The following is a 21,708-nucleotide window of genomic DNA, read 5'->3' as shown; positions in this document are numbered from 1 at the left end:
TCTTACTGGTTTGACATCAGGATACATCTTAATTTCATGTTCAACGATACTCGAGTCAATGCTTGGCATTTCATCATATGACCAAGCGAAGACATCTCTGAATTCGCGAAAAAGAGCGTTATATATTTCTAGTTCTGAAGGAGAACAACCTTTGCCGACATAAATATTCTCTACAACATTTGTTTTAGTCGAGATATTTATGGCTATAGTCTCTTCAATATTGGATAAGTTTCGCTCAGAATCCACCGTATTTACAGTATTTGATAGGAATTCAAAAACTGAAGGGTGGTAAAGGTCATGTTGAGTATCTTCTTCATAATCCGGAAGAAGGGAACGATGGTGGCAATCATTCCATGGTGCCCCCTCAATCAACATTGATTGTAGGATTCCTTCGTCAGTCCCATGCACTTTTGACCAAGGATCTAATGGGGTACGATATTCTCTAGACCTATCTACCCAAACGCTTGATGAGCGTTGATTTGGGTTCGCCTCCCATGCTCGAAACATTGATTGCTACAATATTTCTATAGGGCTTAGGGGCAAAACCATTGCATGATCCATGTTGATATCGTCTTCTGAGATCTTCGTGGAAGATATCATGTTGCAGGCTCCTACCAATGCTACTTCCCCTATATAGATTGGAGGTGGAAGTGCGAAAGTTCCCATTAATGTGGGGTCTTTCAGTAGGCCTACTCCGATATCTTGAAGCGAATGGTTGCTTCCATGGATCATGGGAATGCTTCCTGTAACTTGTGAACCATTAGGAAGGAAGTCTTGTTGGTCGACGATCGTAATCCCTCCTTGAAAAGGGAATGCGATTTTCCTAAAATAAGTCGACACAACAGCTGCCATGGCGTAGATCCATGGTCTTCCCAGTAGGATGTTGTAGTCAAGATTCCCATCGATGACTTCAACATCTATTTCTACTGTTTTTCCCCCCAGTTCAACCTTCAAGTTATTTAGGATACCGCATGGGGTATATGTCCTTCTGTCGAATGCTTTTAACGTCGTCGAAGATCGCAACAAGGTCGGAGATCCTAAAGTTTTCCAGCAACTCATCGACATAATACATGTAGATGCCCCCTCATCAATGATTGTTCGGTGAACAGTTTTGTTGAGGGCTTTCACTTGAATAAGGAAAGCTAGTTGAGCTGGTAACTGAGGATCATATCCTTTGTGGTCAAAGGATACAAGATTGGAATCCTTAGGATCAACCCCACCAATAGCCGATAACAAAGCCTGCCTTTGGGATGGGCAATTTTGTAGTACCTCAAGAGTCGACATAGCAGATGGAGATTGGGCCAAATCTTCCACTATGTTATAATGCTGCGCCGCTCTGGCGCGAGGATTAAATGTCGACTTGTGTACTACTCCCTTTGGCGGTTTTATTGTTAATTCAGGAATGATGGGCGGTACAACTTCTGTCGAAGTTGTTGTCGAACTACTTGGTTGATCTTTACCTTTGTCGTTTGACAGCTGCGGATTCTCGTAATCTTTGTTCCTTGTCGAAATCAAAGCATCATTCTACTATTTTGAAACCGACAACATGAGCACTTGTGACGGGGAAGCATTTCCACTATCAACCAGATTTTGACCTGGATTGGGAAACGGATCAGTTAACACAGCTGAGGTTTGCAAACTTTTGAAGAATCTTCTAAGCTCAGCTTTGTATGGACAATCGGCTGTCCAATGATCCTCATCACATATCATGCATGGACTTTTTGGTTTCCCTTTCCTAGGAGGGTTTGAAGAAGTTTTTTCAGGGGATGACTCACCCTGTTTCTTCTTCTTCCCTTTGTTTTGCTTCTTCTTGCTTCCTGGTTGATTGGTTTCTTTGCCTTTATCTGCTGATACGGCATTTACTTCCGAAGCAAGAATCTCTTCTTTTGCATTTTGATCTGAATTCTTACGGGCTTTCTTAGACGAAGCCTTTGTCGATTTCACGTCTGCTGTGCCAATCACACCATCGCCGGCATGAGAGTCACTATTTGATTTAGGAGGAGGAGGAATTGTGAATTCCGGTCTAGGGGTGTCAGGTATTTTGTCGTAGAGTGTGCCAGACTGAGTATAGACTAAGTCTAGATATTGTGCACGAGCAATAACTTGCTCCTCTGTTACGACTCCCCCCTTGGCCACATCTTCTGTTATAGCAGGAAGTAACGACTTTATAAACCATTCAGCTAACAGCTGATCGGGAACGTACGTTTTCACCATCCTACGATGACGACGCCACTCATGTATATGATTGGATATATGAGTGGTCGTTGTCTGTTTGAAGTTGGTTAAGATTTCTGTTCCCGTTTCATACCTTATCGGTAATTGAAAATGGGTTAAGAAAGTCGTGGCTAGGGAGCTGAAATTGTCGAATGAGGCTCTAGGTAATTCAATATACCATTTAGCCGCTGGACCTGTTAACGTCCTCTGAAAGAGGCGAAGCCTTATCGAATCATCGTTTAGGGTGTTTGATGAACACCATAGATGAAATGTCATCACGTGATTCGATGGATCTTCACTCGGATTTCCATTAAATTTAGGAATGTCCGAAGGAAGTTTGTGAGGAATCACTGGCCACCAAGGGGCGTAAGCAATTGGATCGTTTGTTAACCGATGTAAATCAGGTAACTCTAAAGTTTCCACGAATGGTAACTGTTGATTCAGGTTAGGTGAAGCATACCCAGGGTACGATGGAATTGCCTGAGCAGTTGGCCTTTGCATACCAGCATAATGCAATTGATGTTGGTATGACTGATACGGTTGGTGGACTTGACCACTGTAAAGCGGTTGGTTTTGACCGTTTTGAATATACGGTTGTCCACTGTTCGCAAAGATCTGCTGCTCAGAACCTTGGTACACTTGCTGGAATTGTGGTTGTTGGTATTGCACCAGCCACGGTTGTGAAGCCATGTTCTGTTGCGCTATACTAACTGTTGGACCAAGGTGTGGGGTAATTGTACCCGTTTGGACCTGTGTCACTCCACCAGTTGGCGATTGTGGTTGTGTCACAGGTCAAGGGGCTGTTGCATTACAACCTGAGAAATCTGAGGTTGACATACAACAGGCAACGTTTGAACTTGCGACACGGTCACAATAGCCGGTGTGGTCGGGATGTTCGACATAGGTACACACTGTTGCATAGAATACACAACCCTTGGTTGCTGCGGTAGCATAGGTACCCAACCACTTGATGTAACTCCAGTATAACCTGAATACTGTTGTGAACTCCCGTATGGATACCCTCCCGGAGGGGGTAATGAAAGGGTATACTGCCCCCCATACGGTAGCAATCCGGAACTCAAGGGGATTGTTTGTCCTTGGGGACTGGATTGCCCAAATTGACCTCCAAATGGATCAATCTGGCGAGTTTCAACATAAGAGTTGCCGGATATTATTCCGGATGAACAAACTAGAACAGACCACACTGTCGAAATAGTCCCTGGGTGGACTCCTTCTAGCGGTTGTGAGCTAGTCGGGACAGATGGTATGCCGGCAAACATTGTCGGAGTGACGGCAGGGGTTTTGCTGTCGCCGTGTCGTTCGACACAGTCCTAGATGTTGACGGTTGTTCAGAAATTTTGAGTCTATCCAAGAGATTACCTAGCGATTCTACAGGAACTTCCACTTGTGGTAGACTAACTTCTGATGAAGGAAATAGAGTGACCCTGACTCCAAAATGTGTTGGAGTACTTGCTTGCGGATCTTCTACAATTTCCTCTATCGCAATCAAACCAGGTGGAAGGGGATGACCATCAGGTCCGTAAAATATTTCTGGTGCCGAAGAAGGGGTTGAATCGACAGCGACAGTTGTTTGAGGAGCAAGACTCTCTGAACCGGTCACAGATGGAACTGGTTCAGTAACGCAAGTATTTGCCCCCAGACTAGGATCAGTGTTACTGTCCCTCTGTGGCTATTGAACTTCTTCTATAGCGGCAGGGTTTCCAGAAATGTTTGGAGTAACCGGAATCTCAGATGTTGTTGGAACACTTGTTCTAACTTTGATAGGAGATTTCGAACCGGTTAAACGAGTTCGCTTTGTCCGTACTGTTTTCGATTCCGGAGACAAAGACGGTTGACTCGTAAGCCTCCGCGAACGATGGGGTTTCAATTGACTTTCTTCCACGATTGCGGATTACTCGATCAACCAAAATACAAAAGGGAAAAATGTGTTTCCGAATTAAACGAATTTTTTAGACGCTTTTAGACACAACTTGCTTTTTCAATTTTAAAGAGTCGAGAAAAAGCTAAAGATGACTCTAGTCTCCTTCGATGTTTTAACGAGCCCGAAGTGACAAATGCTCGGATGGACTTTTTCCGTTATAGAGTCTGAAAAAGGCCAAAAGGAACTGCTCTGGAGTTCTAGGCAGAGGGTGCGCCAAACTTTTCGCAAAACCGCAGAATACTTTTTAGGGTACGGGCGGTCGATCTTCCTGAATGTTGTGTTCAGTGCATTGCGATCAGTAGGGCGGCCGACACGGCTTCCTAAGGATAAAGGTTTTATGCCTAGAGGGGTCTCCCAATATATACGCGACGGTACGTGGGAGCACAATCCGTACTGGCGCTATCGTCCCTCAGGAGGAATCACCCACCATCCACGAGATCGACAGTCACCAGGCTTTACGACGCCGGAACACGTCTCTAGCCTAGACCTCTATGTTGTGTGTTATGTTGCAAAGCGTTGTTAAGTTCATTCAATTTATTTTAGGTTGATCTTTTTAAAGTTTGCCTTTCAAGGTTCACCACGAGATGTATGAAACAATTCCTAAATGCAGTCTAACGATGATAAGCAAGCTTTATATCTTTTCAACTTTGAAAATCCTAGCTACTAAGGGAAAAGAAAGACACCATCTTTTCTCAAAGAGCAATCAGCACACTCTAATGCACTTTTCCTAAATCAAACATGCAAACTATCAAGATGCAAGTGCACAATGCAGGTGTTTGTTTTCCGCTTTCTTAGTATTGATGCCTACAAAAGAAAGCTTTTTGTACAACTTTGAATTTGCTTTTAAATGACAAATACAAACAAGTTTACTTTTTCGAAATCAGAGAGGGTAGAAGAGATTACAACACTTAATGATTTTCGAAATGAATACTTGTTTCGACACTTAAAAGGGGCAAATTCAAACCAATAAGCAAAAGCGAATGTATAATCAACTACAAACAGCCAATGAAATCTCTCCTAAGATCACAATCAACAGATCTGAATCAAGGGCTACAGGATGATTATTTCACTCATGCAAAGGAAAACTGCGAATGACGCCACAAACACATAAAAGCACTCCCAGTCTTTTTGTACAAAAGGAGGCGGAATTTAAGCAGAGAAAAGGAGTTATCAGAGTGGTACCTATGCTGGTTACAGGCTGCAAAAATCAGAGATCAAAACAAGGCAAAACAGAGCAGAGAACGCCAGCTGCACAAGGGCAAACTGGTTCAGCGCAACCTCAACACAGGGGTTTTGACATTCAGCACAGGTAGCCTTCACGGGACCTGCGTTGAAATGCAGAATCCCTTCACTAGGTTTGCGCTGAAGGAGAAACTCTCGTTTCTCTCTGGGTTCTGGGTCATAGATTGCTATTTAATTCACTGTTTCAGGCCAAATAAAAGCAACAAGAAAGGTACAATCAAAGGGATGCTTTGAGGGAGTACTAAGATCTATCACAAAGGATCATCAAATCATTTGTGAGTCCATTGTTCAGATCATAGACAAGTCCAGTGATTGGATCAAAACAGCAACTGTCTACTTTGCATCCGGGAATAGCAGATGCAGTTCGATTGTTGCTGTCGAGTCTATGAAACAAACAATGATAGAAACACAAATAAAATGACTAAACAGATCTCCCCAGTGGAGTCGCCAATTTGTTGTGGGGAAAAATGCCTATGCAGGACGATCCTATCCACCTAAGGTGTGACAGTGCCTTAGCAACAAACAGAGACAGCTATTCTAGTATTCTTCCTTTATGAATTAAGAATGAAGAGAGAGATGGATGGACTAACCGGTGTCTTCCGTTTGTCCCTCGATTCAGCTTCTCTTCTCTTGGAGAGTTCCCAGCTACTTGCCTTCTCGCTCGCCTAGCTTCAAGAGGTTTCTGCAAGATCACAAGAAGAGAACACTACACAAGACATGGATTCATATTCATAACTAGTTCAGGATTAGAAATAAACTAAACATACTAATGCAATCATACATCAAAATACATCAGTATATAGGAGAAACCAAGATAGCTTTATTGATGAATAACAAGGTTCAGGAAGAGATACAACCCAGAGGGCTCCAATCCAACATCTCCTTCCCAGCAAATGGAATTCCTATCTTCACCCCCTTCAAAGCATTAAGCACCCAATGATTCCAATCTCAAACCAACAGCAATTCTTTGCAATAACAAAATTCCAGCCTCTAGATCTCATGGAGGAGAGATCCATATATAGATGTTTGGAGAGAGGATGAGTCAGCTTGAGATCTGACTAGTGTCCTCTCCCTTTGTCAGTTCTTGATTCCACTTGGAGGTTCTTGCTTCCACTTGGAGATTTGGAACCTCTTACTCATCACCAGTCGAATTCCCTGAGGCAAGTGTCATTTTGGAAGCTTCCTGGGTTTTGACACCTTGAGAAATGAACTTGCCACATGTCCACTCTCGTTCAGCGCAGGTAACTAGTGTTCCCTTTGACATTCAACGCAGGTAGCCAGTGTTGGCTTCGACATTCAGCGCAAACAGCTAGTGTAGCCACTGAAATGATCCTGAATTGACTTGTTTTTGAGCAGTTTCTGGTGGAGAACTTCTGTGAATTGCTGTGGTTTGTTAGCCTTGTTCCTCTAGGGGTAGGAACAACATGTTTAGGGACTTTGGATCCCTTAGATTATGGAAATTTCATGCTCAATGCTGTAAGGCACAAAAATGTCTATAACAATATCTCATCATATAGATGTTCTACGTAGGTTGTTGGGTCTGAGTATTCTTTTTTTGCATCTTCGTAAAAATCACTGCACAATCTTCTATAACGTGGTCAAATTGTCAACAATACTAACAGGAGGGGTGTGTTGGATTCTGACAATCATGTGCAAAATGTTTTGCTTCCCCACAATTGTAACAAATGATTTGATAATGATCCCTTTCGGCTCCTTCTCCTCACCTTCTTCCTCAACCTTAAAATCCTTCGCGTGCTGCAGTTGCGTCGTTATCTTAAAGATGAATCTTTGCATGCATTCTATACATAGGGGTTCTATCCATCATTAATTCTTAACTTTGACAATGGTTCTCATCATGACCTATATATTTGAAGTAATCTCTATTGCTTCAGCCTACGTGCCAATTTTCTACTATGACAACGAAAATCTTAGATGGGGTCATGGCGAAGCAATGTAATAATCCCTATGTTGATCATCTGTGATCTACATAGTAGCCTGTCACAGTAAACATTTCAATCTTTGGTCAAAGTCCCACACAGATTCATTCAGATTCTGTTGGATCTCTTTGAACTTTGTCACTAACTGGGCCTATGACATAGGCTTCTTGAATTCATTATTGAGTGCTTTTTCATTTCATCCAGTGTTACACTTGGATGAGTTGAACAATACTTAATATATTAATTTAGCGCTCTATCCAGTACACTGATGTAACCAACATCGCTTTCTTCAAATAATCATCTGTAACCTGCTATGACTTCCGCACATCTATTACAAACCAAAATTGTTCAGGATCTTCTATCCCCAGACCTATGAATATCGGCATCTTCATAGTGTTAGCCATATTGATTAGTGGAGGTGGAGGTGGAGGTGGAGGTGGAGGCAGAGGTGGAGTGGATGGGTGTGGTATCCCCATGATACCCTGTCTTACTGTCTGTAGCACACCCAGAGGTGTCCTCAGAACATTACTTTCTTTATCATTATCAGATTCTCCCAACAGAGGACTATATTCAGTACCTGAATCTAGGTCTCTTCTGAATGTTTTTCCACTTCGCGTAGCTCTCGTTAGATCTCTCCTAAACATTAATTTAATGGTATAACCCTTTTCTCGCACAATATCATTTTAATCCAAGTCTTCAGGGATTTCAGGTACTTAGCTCTTGTTTCTTTGAATAATCATCGTTCAGCTTCGCTATAGCTTACAAATGTATCAATCGCAAATTTAGTGATGAATCTACCAAAAATGCTACTGATCCAGTAGTCGACATCCCTCACAATCCTTTTTCCTAAAGCTTCGACTTTCCTGACCAATTTTGAAGTCCACAAAATAGAGTTGTCCAACTTCCATGTGCCTTGGCTATCTTCCAATTTCAAAAACCGCTGGTGTAATTCGCATGAAAAAGAGCAAAAGAAAATTTTGTGATTGTCTGTATACAAATATCTATTCATCTGTCGATAGATGCAGATTCCTATTTTCTTGAGTTACAAATTTGTGCAACTTCCAATATATCCAATTCTTGATTTATTTATTAGTTGGGAACCATTTATTCGACATCACACATTCCTCAGAGAGATACCAATCTTGGCAACATAACCATTTTTTGGCTTGAGGGGTCCTGACCCAGGTTTGGAGTTAGTTGCATTAACCAGAAAAACCCAAAACTGTTGGCCCTTTCGGAAACAACCCATGTAGCAAAGGTTTCAATCCCACCCAAAGAAGTATCGGGGGATGAGAAAACCAGGTTTCTACATCTATAGGTCTGTGTGATGGGTTTATGTTACTTCTAGGGCTTATCCCTGACCTTTGCAAACCCTAATCCTTTAATTGTAGAAATCATAGTGACTTACAGAAACAGTATCTAACCCTTCGTGAGACACTTAAAACATTCATAACATCATGTAAACTATCAGATCTACTACTTTCATGCACTAATTAAGTGTTTATTTAGATAAATATAGAAAACAGAGTGAATACACATAAATTGCAGAAGTAAATATAGAGGCACAAAAACAAAATTATAACTCCCAAAATAGTCTTGATTGATATAATATTTATGTTATAGACTCTTCTTTCATGGGAACACAACTTCAAGGTCCCACGCACTCAGCTTGTAGACTTATCAAGGTCTCCGTGAAAATAATAGTAGGAGCCTTCCCCTTCGCCTAAGTACAGGAAATTGACTTTCCTACCTCAGACTACTTTCCCATACAATTATCTTCAATTACTTATTTTCTTCCTATCACTTGCTATGAATTCTTTATATAACTTATTCTTTGACAATCATATGCTCCATGAACCATGGGCGGGTCACAAAACATCCTATCTCCTAACAAACTAAGGGACTAAAGCCCCTTTGACTCCTATGACCTTCACACTCCACTCCCTCAAAATGCGGAGACTTTACATAATTAATAAAATTAGATACAAAATTGACCCCAGGGAACCCTATCCCAACAATAAACATTTATGGAATGAAATATTTCTAGAATTATCTCGACACTTTGGTTTGTATAATGAGTTTTCTTCCCCATACTACCCTAAGTCCAATGTCTAGTAATAATTCATCAAAAAAGTTTGCAAAACAATGTTGCAACTTATGGTGAACAAACACAAAAAGAATTGGCACCACATGGTGTTTTTTGGCTTGTGGGCATACCATACAACTATCAAAGAATATACAGGGTTCAAACCCTTTCAATTAGTATATGGGGTCGAATTTGTACTTCCCATTGAGTGTGCTATCCTTACCATACACTCTACCATTGAACTTCTCAGTGACTCTAAATCTTTGGAAAAAAGTTTAGTACAATTGGAGTTTGTCAATGAAAGTCAAGAGAATCTCTCTAGAATAAAGAAGCACACAAAAAGAGGATCAAAGCCTCATTTGACCACAACATCACCCCTCAGACATTTACCGAAGGAGAGTTATACCTTCATTATTATGTTTCCCAAGAGGTGGTAGAACAATGGAAGTTTGAGAGATTATGGAAGGTGATGAGCCTCATCATTGGGTAATTATATGGGCCTTAATTCACCTCCTAGCTTAGCCAAACCAACTATTCTCACAACTTATTGCATACTTTTAATTATATTTTCTTTATGAGATGAGTTAGAGTTGGATATTTTTCTTTGTGGTCTGATGTGCATTTAATGTAGGATTAAAGGATAAAAACATGGAATTTTGGCAAAGAACTTGGTCAAACATTGAATGGGAAAAGGGAGAGGAATTATACGATGTAAATCATCCTCCTTTACTACCCCTCCATTCAAATATTCCTCCATCAGCTCGAAGTGTAAATAGCCAAATCATGAGGACTAGAAGGCAACCAAGCAAGTGAAAGTCAAAGCACTAGTTTATCTCCAGTTTGGGGGCCAAGCCTCCCTAATTTTAAGGAATTCATTGGAGACTTTAGACGTATAAGTTTAGAGGCCTAGGACCTCATTAGGATTCAAATTTTTGATTGTAAAACTCTACTCTATTTTCGAGTTGCAAGACTTGTGACAATTTTTGATGTAATCCATGGTTTTGATAATAATAATGAGTTTTGTTTCAAGCCAGCACTCAGTTAACTCAGAGAGCTGAAGCTTTTGGGTTAGGGCCGAACCCTAGCAGCCAAGGCTCCTCTTTATTGTACATGTATGCTAGCGTAGATTCATGGTGTAATCATCATTTTCTTAAGTAGCCACATTTCCATTACATCAGCGTAGAATAGATTGGTTTTGTTTTAGTTTTCTTCCATTTGAGCCTTCTTTCAATTAGCAAGTTAGCAAGGAGAAAAATATCACCATAAGGTTTTTAGTAGGTGTCTCGGCCTCAACTCATCCCTCTAGGACCATGATGTGAGGAAGAGACCCTTCAGCAACCCCAAAAACAAAGATTTCTAGTTCTTGCACGAGCTTTGGAGTTTGTCGTCTTGATTCAGTACTTGGTTCATTTCATCGTTATCTTTTTCCATCACTCTCTTTCTATAACAAGATCTCACTCGTATTCTCATTTCCTTCAGCATTTTCTTCATGCATAATATATGCAGAAGCTAATAAATCCTGTCTTAATCAGATTATATCAGTAGATTTCCGTACCGTCCCATCCACAACAAACTTGACCAATCGCTGTCAACCGCGTGTCACTATATTCATTTCAACGATTGAATTTAGGTGCTCCACATCTCCACCATAAATCCATTTATCTTGATCCAATGGCTATCACGTCGCCCTCTTGCCAACTAGCTTGGCTAATCTCCACCGTTGAGCAATCCCGCATGATCCAATGGCTATCACACAATCTTGCGTGAATTCCTGCATGATCCATATCTGACTGAGAGCACCTGAGAAAAGTGGTTTTCACATGCTACGTGTCACTCACTTAGGATAATCACGTGAAATTTAGGAATTCTGCTTACAACTCTTAGGGCATGCGAGATACTTCTTACCACCTATATTCACTTCAACATTTGACATTAGGCGCTCCACATCTCCACCATCAATCTATTTCACTTCATCCAACGACTATCGTGTCCCCTGCTCACCAACTAGCTTGGCCAATCCCCACTATTGATCAATCCTACATGATCCAACGACCATTGAGAAATCTTGCGTGAAGTCTTGCATGACCGATATCCGATCAAGAGCACACGAGAAAAGTGTTTTTCCTATGCTACATGTCACTCACTTAGGCTAATCGCATGAAATTTAGGAATTTTGCTTACAGCTCTTAGGGCGCGCGAGAGATTGCTTACCACCTACAAAGATTGCTCCATCATTATACACATTTTCCCCCTTCTACCGACACATGACTTGATGTGATCAATCCGTCTATTCACTTAATCTCCGCGATAAGATCTCTGCCACTCATCTTCTGTTAATCATGTTCGTTGATCGATCCATCCATCTATTCACTTAATCTTCCATGCTAAAATCTTCACCGCTAATATTTCGTTAATCATGTTCGTTGATCGATCCATCCATCTATTCACTTAATCCCCTGCAATAAGATCTCTGCCTTTTATCTCTTGTTAATCATGTTCATCCATCTATTCACGTAATCTCATGCGATAAGATCTCTGCTACGCATCTTATGTTAATAATGTTCTTGATATGACTGATCCAACGGTCCCTATGCACTGTTTCTTCATTACGTCCTCCTTTCGCTAATTTCGATCTTCGATTTCTTTTCCAGCTGAATCCTTCCCGAACTTTTTTTTGCATATCATTTAAATGCTGCCACCCCTAAGATTTGATTTGGTTATTCAATCAGACTCCAACACTGTCCGATCATTGCAAACACCAAAAAAACCATAAAAGTGAAAATAGATTTAGTTTAGTTTCCCTGCTTACACATTAGATTGGTTTGATGCTCTTGACTTCTGTAACTTAGATAGCAGCATTAGGTTAACGTTGATTTAGCAATTTTGCTTAGCATAACTATTTAAATGGTTAATTAGGATATGGTGTGATTTAGCATTACATGTTTTTTTCTTCATTACTGTAGTAGAGTAGCTATCTTAGAATAGATTTTCCCTTCTTCCATCAATTAATCAAGCTTCTTCTAACTCTATAGAAGTTTGGATTGGAACCCCTAGTGTCTCTCGCCAGATGAATAGTAAAAACAGGCAGGACCATCACTTCTGCTTGTGCATATGGCACTATCACCTCCAAGTTTGTGCGAAACCCAGGTTGATAAGTAAAGCTGGTAGCCCAGGAGTTGCAATATCCTTGATGCAATACTAGCACTCATCACTTTTTGGCACCGTTACCGGGGAGGTGTATGAGTAGAATGTGATTACTACTTTCTTTTCTTATATTTCTAGTCTTCAATTTTCTGCCATTAGTTTATTTCTACAAAAGAAATCTAGTAGCTTCCTTTCTTTCAGTTGTCATTATCTACTTTCCTTTCCTATTTGATTCATTTTTTTTTTTACTTTTTGCAAAAACAAAAAAATATTTTCATTAGGCATATTTAATTTCAAAAGTAGGAAATTGCATTGCATTATAGTTTTCATTCAATCATAAAAATAAAAACAAAATTCTCCAACAACAACCCACCCCCCATTTTATCACATGGTGCAGTAAGAGCCACATCACCATTCACTTTTGCAAGTAGAAGAAGAAGATGACAAAGAATGTAGAAGAAATGGATGGAGATGACGACAATGAGGAATATCCTCTTGGATTTCCCATTCAAGATGCTGATGGAAGAGTGCACATGAAGAAAATCCCTCCATCTTTCCTTCCAAAATTTCATGGTCTAAGGTTAGAGGATCTAGAAAACTTTCTCTTTGAATTTGATATTGTTTGTAGATATTATGGTTAATTATTAAAAACTCAAAAATTGAGATTGTTTTTGGCAAAATTGAAGGATAGAGCTCTTAAATGGTTCATGGGTTTAGGGACTAATTCAATAAGATCATGGAATGATATGCAAAAGATATTCCTAGAAAAATATAAATATCATGATCTTAAAGAAGAAATATTTAGAATGAATCAAAGAGAGGATGAGAGCCTTGAGGATCTAATAGAGAGGTTCATGTACAATGTTAAGAGGGGAAAATTACATCATTTAGAATCTAACACGCTAAAAACCCTCTTACTTAGAACAATTATGGATGAATGGATTGATCTCCTTAATATCATGAGTAGAGGTGATGTATACCAATTACCATTTGATGAAATTTGTGAAACATGCAAACACATATTGTTCCAGGGAAAACTAGTGTTGATTCAAACTGCTAGTCCCACTAAGATGGGTAGCTATCTTAGAAACAAACAATCAAAGCCTTTCAAGAGTTCCTTTAAGTGTGATAGATTAGAGGGAAGAAAAGAGGACCAACCTAGATCTCTCGCTTGGATCCTTGCTTGATTTCTCTCTCCCTTGATAGATTTTGCCACTCCTTTCCTACTTGTTCCACTTCAAAGAGTACCTATAGAGTCAAAGTAACAGGAAACCATCAAAGCATCTCCATCTAAAACATCATAAATAATGCAGAATCAAAAACACATTGACCATACAATTGCATTCATAAACAATAAGATTCATAAACACACGATTATATGGAGGAAAACTCAAAGAAATTTATTAATAGTGAAAGAGAGGATTACAGCCCAGCTGTCTGATCCAGCATCATCCTCCCAGTGTAGAAGCCCTCTTCAACTCATGAATAAGAAAATAGCCCAACAATGCAATGTCTCTTCTCATAGATAAATGAACAACACTTCGTTACAAAATACAAAATTCCAACCTCTAGATCTCTTAGATGAGGGATCCATTTATAGATGTCTTGCAAGGGTATGAGTCAGCTCTGGGTTTTTGATTAGTGTCATTCCACTGATATTTCTTGGTTCCACTTGAAGATTTCCTTGGTCTCTTACTCATCACTGGGCAAATTTAGAGAGGCAAGTGTCACAGGAGAAGTTTCTAGAAGATTCCATGATCATCCACTTAGAAAATGTCTCTGCCATTTGTCTATTCTCACTCATCACACCCCACAGAAGGCCATTTCAGTATGCATCACACCTGGCTAGTGAGGCATCCAATATGCATCGCACCTTGACCATGGAGCAGTCAGTATGGTCTAGTTTTGAATAGTTCTGAGTAGTTTTTCATGTGGAACTTCTGGGAAATGATGTAATAAGTTGACCATGATCCTTTAGGGTATGAAACAACAATTTTAAGGACTAAAGAGCCCTTATTTTATGGGCATATGAGTTTGGGGTTGCAGTGCCAAAATATGTCTATAATAGCTGCCCCTAAAGCATGAGGTTGTAAATATTTTGATGTCGGCTGAAATGCTTTATCATGAGGATCTAAGGTATTAGAACTGGAAGGTGACCTGTATAAGATACAATACAATACATTATTATCTTATTATTTTCATGATCCAGATGAGGTGGGCATTCCCATGCTCAGCTTTATAAATTCATTTTCATGTACATAGGATAGACAATCATCTGCTGTTGCAGACTGGTGATTCTTCATGTGAAGAGTCATATTCTTTTGCTTAGATAACTATCTATGTAGATTCTATGCACATTTGATGTCTTTATGTTCCTGAATATATCACAACCTAGATGGATGAAACTAGATTTGGGGTCTTCAAAACTTGTTCAATCTTCGCCCGATGTACAAGTCGATCCATGTGAAAAGATGTTCTGAAGTCAAACATGGAAAAACATCCCCTAATTACCAGCCAATAATGTAAGCTGTGAACAGACACAAGAGGAGTCACCGATAATGATGATGACCCTCAAGGTACTATAGTACAATTCACGTGGTGTGAATATATGAGCCGGTGTCGAACACATGCAAAATCTTTCGGTCGAAAGTCATTGATGTAAACCTATTGCCGAAAGTGAGAAACTTGCCATTGAGGCATGCAAGCTTCAAAGTACTGAAAGGGTTGTTTCTAAGTCCACTTCTTGGATAATGAGCTGATGTCAACCAAAAGTGACTTATTGTAGGAGGGCCTTGATGTATCCCACATCTACGACGTGAAACGGAGCAAATTATTTTTTGTGGAGGTGAAAACGATCTGATGATATAAGGTTCAGGAATGGAGGTCATGAAAAATGAAGGGTGGATGTATTACAGTGGAGGAGGCGTTTGCTGGATGATGAATTCTCTTGAACATATTGGTGACACTGACATGGACTGGTAGCATTAACCCCATGGATGGTATGGAGGACCAATGGTGATAGTGAATGGAAAAACCCAACCCAACTCAATCATGGTGATGGAGTAAAAGTGTCATGTTCAAGAGCGACTTGCTACCAATAAAATTCTTCAAGTTTTCTTCCCTTTTTCCCCAGTCATTGCTGACCAGTACCTCTTATTTTTGTCAAGCTTTAGGAGGATAACATATGCTTGGTCTATAATTTTCCCTTCGGGCAAACCTGTCGCTCTGTTTTTAGCGAGCCTAGCATTAGTGAGACTCGTTCTTGTCTAGGTGGACAAGTTTGTCACTATTGTTTTAATGAGTTTAACGACAGAGAGTTTTAAAATGGAAAAAAAGGAAACTCCAACAGTCCTTTTTCATGGCATAATCCCTTAAGTCCGAAAAAGTATAAAATAATACGAAAGGGATGACTTTTTGATCACTTTAACGAGCCAACAAAGACAAGAACTCGATCTTTTCGTTTAATAATCGCTCAGGTCCAAAAATATTAAAATATATGAGAGGGATGGCATTCCCTTTACTTTAACAAGCTGGAAAGGCCAATGGCTCGACAATCTCTTTATATTTTAACGAGTCTAAAATGAGTTTAAAAGGGGCTCATTTTTTTAGGAATGAGTGGTATTTTCGGGTAGCAACTAGTTCCAGATAAGTTTGGAACTTCTAAAAACATGGCAGTGTGAAGAGGGTGGCAATCATAATCACTCATTGCAGTTGTTCCTCAAAAGGGTAAACAATCAAGTGGAAGCGTACAATTAGCCAAATGAATGGAGGTGATGGTAGGAACAAAACCAAGGTTCAGAAGGGCTGATGGCAAGGCAATCACAAAGGTTATTTACAAAAGGTTGTTTCATTTTTTAATGAGCTTGAATCAGGAGAAACTATGCTCAGTGATAGGTTTATTTCTTAATGAGCTTAAACCTTATAGGAACACTGCTCTTACCATTTGTTTGAAAATGTCTCTTGGTAGATTTATTTTTTAATGAGCTTGAACACTACTATAACATGTGCTCATTACCTTTCTATGCAGGCTAGAAACAACCAAGCTACGATGTTAAAGGGTTGAGAACCTACAAAATAAGAAAATAAAAGGTCTTTTTTCACTTGCATACAAAGGTTTGCATGCCCCTAGGTGTTTTAGTAAAAGGAGAGTTTCGAGGTTACCAAATGGAAGTCCCTGCAGTTAGGCAGGATTGTTTTTGTCAGCAGACAAAAAACTCTTCCTTTGCTTTGTCCATTGAAATAGATGAAGGTGAATGGTGTGAGCTTCCAATCACATAAAATTCAAGGAAATAGGTGTTTTAGACTGATCACATAACCTAGACGGGAATGTTTCTTCAGTCCAATCATTATGACCTTTCAAGAAAATCTCTCTTTTCCTCTCGGTTCGCCTGCTGAAGCAGACTAGGGTGCATGCCCCCTAAACTTCATCACACTCACCGAACTACTCATTGTAATTAGGTGGATGGAATGAAGGTTGAAGAAACATTGTTGATGCGAAGAGACCATTTAGGGATGATGGTTGATTCATAGTTGTGTTTGATCCAGGAAATGAAAGCTAGCCAACAAGTTGTACCAGTCTGCCTTCATGTGGAAAACACATCACTCGAAAGAATGTGGAAACAATAGCTTCCATGCTATATATATAGTCATGTACAAGGAGTATATTATAATCTAGTGGCCCTTGGAATACCACCACATTCAAATGAATGGTTTTCTTTCTCAAAATTATTGGTAACTTTGGAAGGATCCCTAATAGTCGACTGGTTCCTTTGTTGAAGCTCGACAAACTTTGTTTTTCATGCAAAATCAATGACGAATCAAGTTCTTTCCAAGAAGTTGAGGAAAGGATACTCATTGAAGCCCCTTCATCTATGATAGTGCCAGACATGATCATTTTGTAAACTTGTACTATGATTCAAAATGGTACATTAGATGGAAGGCGGGGTTTTTCTAGTTGATTCCAATCAAAGAAAACGACTAGACTGCTCAGAGGAGGTACCAGATAAATGTTCGGATAAATCTCATGAACTGGGGGGTCTCTTCCTATTGTAAAGGAATGGGTGGATTACCCCAAGTTCATTAGACTCTGTATCGACAAAAAGAATTTGAACGTGTCATTCTCATTCTCTTTGGAAATTGTATCATCCAAAGGTGGGCCTTCTGAAGGCAAGATTGGGTCGACTTCCATATTTACCAGTTGAATTTGGTCTGGTGTGGACTCAGAAGGTTCACTTTCAATGATAGGCGATTCGATTGAAAATTGAGTTATGTCAATCGAGTTTTGAACTAGTGAAGGACTTGGTAAGAGTTTCCTGTATTCAGGTGGAAGTCGTTGTAGTGAAGCGGGATGGTTATCCAAAATGCTCTTGGCGTCATCCAGAAAAGGACAGCAGTCAAGAGTATGATCACCTTCACATAACCTACATGCAAATCTGACTTTTCCTTTCTATCTATTGACTTTGTTTTCACTAGTTGATGGTGTGTTGTCAAATTGACTGTTAGAGGTTGATGACACTGAATGGTGAAAACGGGGAGACCATTCTCTCAAGATCCATGAAATGCAAGGGAAATCTCAATGGTAATGGTTTCCCTTGCAAATTATGCATGGAGATTTTGGTTTGGAAAGTTTATTGCGCGTATTTTCACCAGATGATGGATGGTTGCCTCCTTGTTTAGCTGGCTTCTTCTTCTTCTCCTTCCCTTTCTGTTTCTTCTCAGTTACTTGGTTTTTAGTGTCACTAGTTTCACCAAGTGAAGAGGAAGAAGGGGAAGGAGAAGCAAAAAAATAAGAAGGTGAAAGGATAACTTCAGTATCATCTGGTAACTGATTAGATTGTTGAGGAATTACGGTGTTTTGAACGACAGATGTCGAGAAAAGCCATACCAGCAGGCCGATTGTGATTCCTAGAAGGGACAATGTAGCCATATATGGAGAATCAATATCTCCCCAAGAGGAGAAAGGACTAGGATTCCCTCCAAGAGGGATTCCTTGATTGGTGGACCCCATTATCTCAACTTTAGATCAACGAAGGAACAAGGATGTTATTCCGATTTAAATAAATTTTAATACACTCTGATGCAACTTGCTTTTTCAATTTTTAAGAGTCGAGAAAAAGCTAAAGGTGACTCTAGTCGCCTTCAATTTTTAATGAGCCTGAAGTGACAAGTGCTCAGATGGACCTTTTATTTTAAGGAGTTGAAAAGGAACGAAAGTGACTACTCTAGAAATGTAGATAGAGGGGTTACCAAACCGATCGCAAAACTACGAAATACACCTTGGTGATAAATGATAGAGAAATTACCAAGGACTTATCTACGGTAGTCAATCTTCCTGAATTTTTTGTTCAGTGCATTGCGATCGATAGGGCAACAGACACGACTTCCTAAGGATAAAATATATCAACCTATTGTGGTCTCCCAATATATACTCGACGGTACGGGGAACAAGTCCGTATTGGCACTTGTCATATCAAAGAGGAGGAATCACCCAACCTTCGATGAAAATGATAGTTACCGAGTTTTACGATGCTGGAACACGTCTCTAGCCTAGAATTCTAGATGTGTTGCATTAGGTTCCAAAACATTTTTATGTTCATTGAGATTTATTTTAGAGTTGATATTGCTTAGAAGTTTCTCTTTCAAGGTTCACCATGTGATGTAGATGTAAAATTCCTAAATATGCAATCTAAAGTGATAAACAGTCATTTATTTTCTTTTAGCAATGAAAATCCTAGCTACAAAGGAAAGAAGATTATGATTTTTTCTTTTAGCAGAAAGCATAGAGCACACACTAAATGCACTTTTATAAATCAAATTTCGCATGCAGTCAAAATGAAAATGCACATGCATGTATTTGTTTTCTACTTCATTAATGTGTGAATGCCAAAAAGGAAAGCTAGGTACAGATCTGAACTATTTTCTTTCAAAGCGAAATTTCTAACAATTTCTTTTCAAAATGAAAGTAAGACTAAGACGACAATTTTCGATTTCGAATTTGAAAACTTTTCTCGACACTTCAAATAATAATAACTCAATTCAAGCACAATGATAAAAGTACAATCAACTATCTAGAAGAGGAAGACTTTACGACACTCTTCTTTTGATTCAAAATGGCAATTACGACACTTGCATCAAAAACGACAGTTCGATTAAGCTACTTTCTACAAAGGAAGACTGTAAATGATTCACAAATACACAAAAAAATTTACAATTCCTAACTGATGGAGGCTGAAATATGTGAAGGAAGAAGGTTTCAGCAAGAAGATATTGATCATGAACAGTAAAACTATTGTATAGAGCTGAAAACAAGGAGGAAAAACCAACTTTCAAAGAGAGAAAGTAGTATCACTCAGTAATCACACCTGCAACACAGGGAAACAGGGATGCATCGGACCTGCAACACACGAGAAGTGTGATGCATATAGGCTGCCTAGTTATGGACAGTGCAACGGACCAGGGAGAAAAACTAAGCTTGGTTTTTGCTCAAAATTTGAAGCTAAGTTTAGTGATTTAGATTGAGTTATGATGGACAGTAAAAATAAATTATAAGGGTAAGATATTATGAGGTTCTGAGCTACCACAAGGGCACTTAGAATGCTTGTAAGTCAAATGTTCAGTTCATAAACCAACCTAGAGATTGACTGAAGTAGCATTCATCTACTTTGCAATTGCATAGTAAAGGTGTTTCGAAGGCTAGATGGCTAACTTCAGGTTCCATCTGTAGTTTAGAAAGAAAACAATAAACAAACAAAATAAACTATTCATTCCCCAGTGAAGTCACCATTTTGTTCTAGGGAGAACTAGTGTTGATTCAAATTGCTAGTCCCACTGAGATGGGTAGCTATCTTAGAAACAAACAATCAAAGCCTTTCAAGAGTTCCTTTAAGTGTGATAGATTAGAGGGAAGAAAAGAGGACCAACCTAGATCTCTCGCTTGGATCCTTGCTTGATTTCTCTCTCCCTTGATAGATTTTTTGACTCCTCTCCTACTTGTTCCACTTCAAAGAGTACCTGTAGAGTCAATTTAACAACAAACCATCAAAGAATCTCCATCTAAAACATCATAAACAATGCAGAATCATAAACACATTGACCATACAATTTCATTCATAAACAATAAGATTCATAAACACACGATTATATGGAGGAAAACTCAAAGAACTTTATTAATAGTGAAAGAGAGGATTACAGCCCAGCTGTCTGATCCAGCATCATCCTCCCAGTGTAGAAGCCCTATTCACCTCATGAATAAGCAAATAATCCAACAATGCAATGTCTCTTCTCATAGATAAACCAATAGCACTTCCTTACAAAATACACAATTCCAGCCTCTAGATCTTTCAGACGAGGGATCCATTTATAGATGTCTTGCAAGAGTGTGAGTCAGCTCTGGGTTTTTCATTAGTGTCATTCCAATGATAGTTCTTGGCTCCACTTGGAGATTTCCTTGGTCTCTTACTCATCACTGGGTCAATTTAGAGAGGCAAGTGTCACAGGAGAAGTTTCTGGAAGATTCCATGATCATCCACTTAGAAAATTGTCTCTGCCATTTGTCTAGTCTTGCTCATCGCACCCCATAGAAGGCCATTTTTAGTATGCATCACACCTAGCTAGTGACGCAGCTAGGCTGCATCGCACCTTGACCATGGAGCAGTTAGTATGGTCCAATTTTGGCCAGTTCTGAGTAGTTTTTCAGGTGGAACTTCTGGGAAATGATGTAATCAGTTGACCATGATCCTTTAGGATATGAAACAACACTTTTAGGGACTAAAGAGCCCTTAGTTTATGGACATATGAGTTTGGGGTTGTAGTGCCCAAATATTTCTATAACACATATGAAGAGGAAAAGAAAGAGTAGGTAAATTAGCATCAAAATTAGTAAGTCATTCTAAACTTGGAAATTTGTTCGATTATTTTAAAACAAAAATTATTAGAAATCTAACAAAATAAGTATAAATATTAAGAATGAAAGATGAAGGAAAAGAAAATGTTGATATTTGCGTTGAAGAATCATAGGATGTTAAACATTTTCCATCATTACCAAGGATGAAGAAAGTTCACCAAGAGAACAATGGAGCAAGTCAATTTCCAATGCGGCAATGTTATGTACCTCCAAGAGAACTATGGCAAACTATTCAGCTTGA

The sequence above is a fragment of the Pinus tabuliformis genome, chromosome 2_2 (genome assembly GCF_031772625.1).
Source record: "Pinus tabuliformis cultivar Carrire ecotype Pingquan chromosome 2_2, CPIR1, whole genome shotgun sequence".
In the NCBI taxonomy this organism is placed as follows: Eukaryota; Viridiplantae; Streptophyta; class Pinopsida; order Pinales; family Pinaceae; genus Pinus; species Pinus tabuliformis.
The sequence above is the reverse complement of the archived record's forward strand: the minus strand, read 5'-3'. Positions refer to the sequence as shown.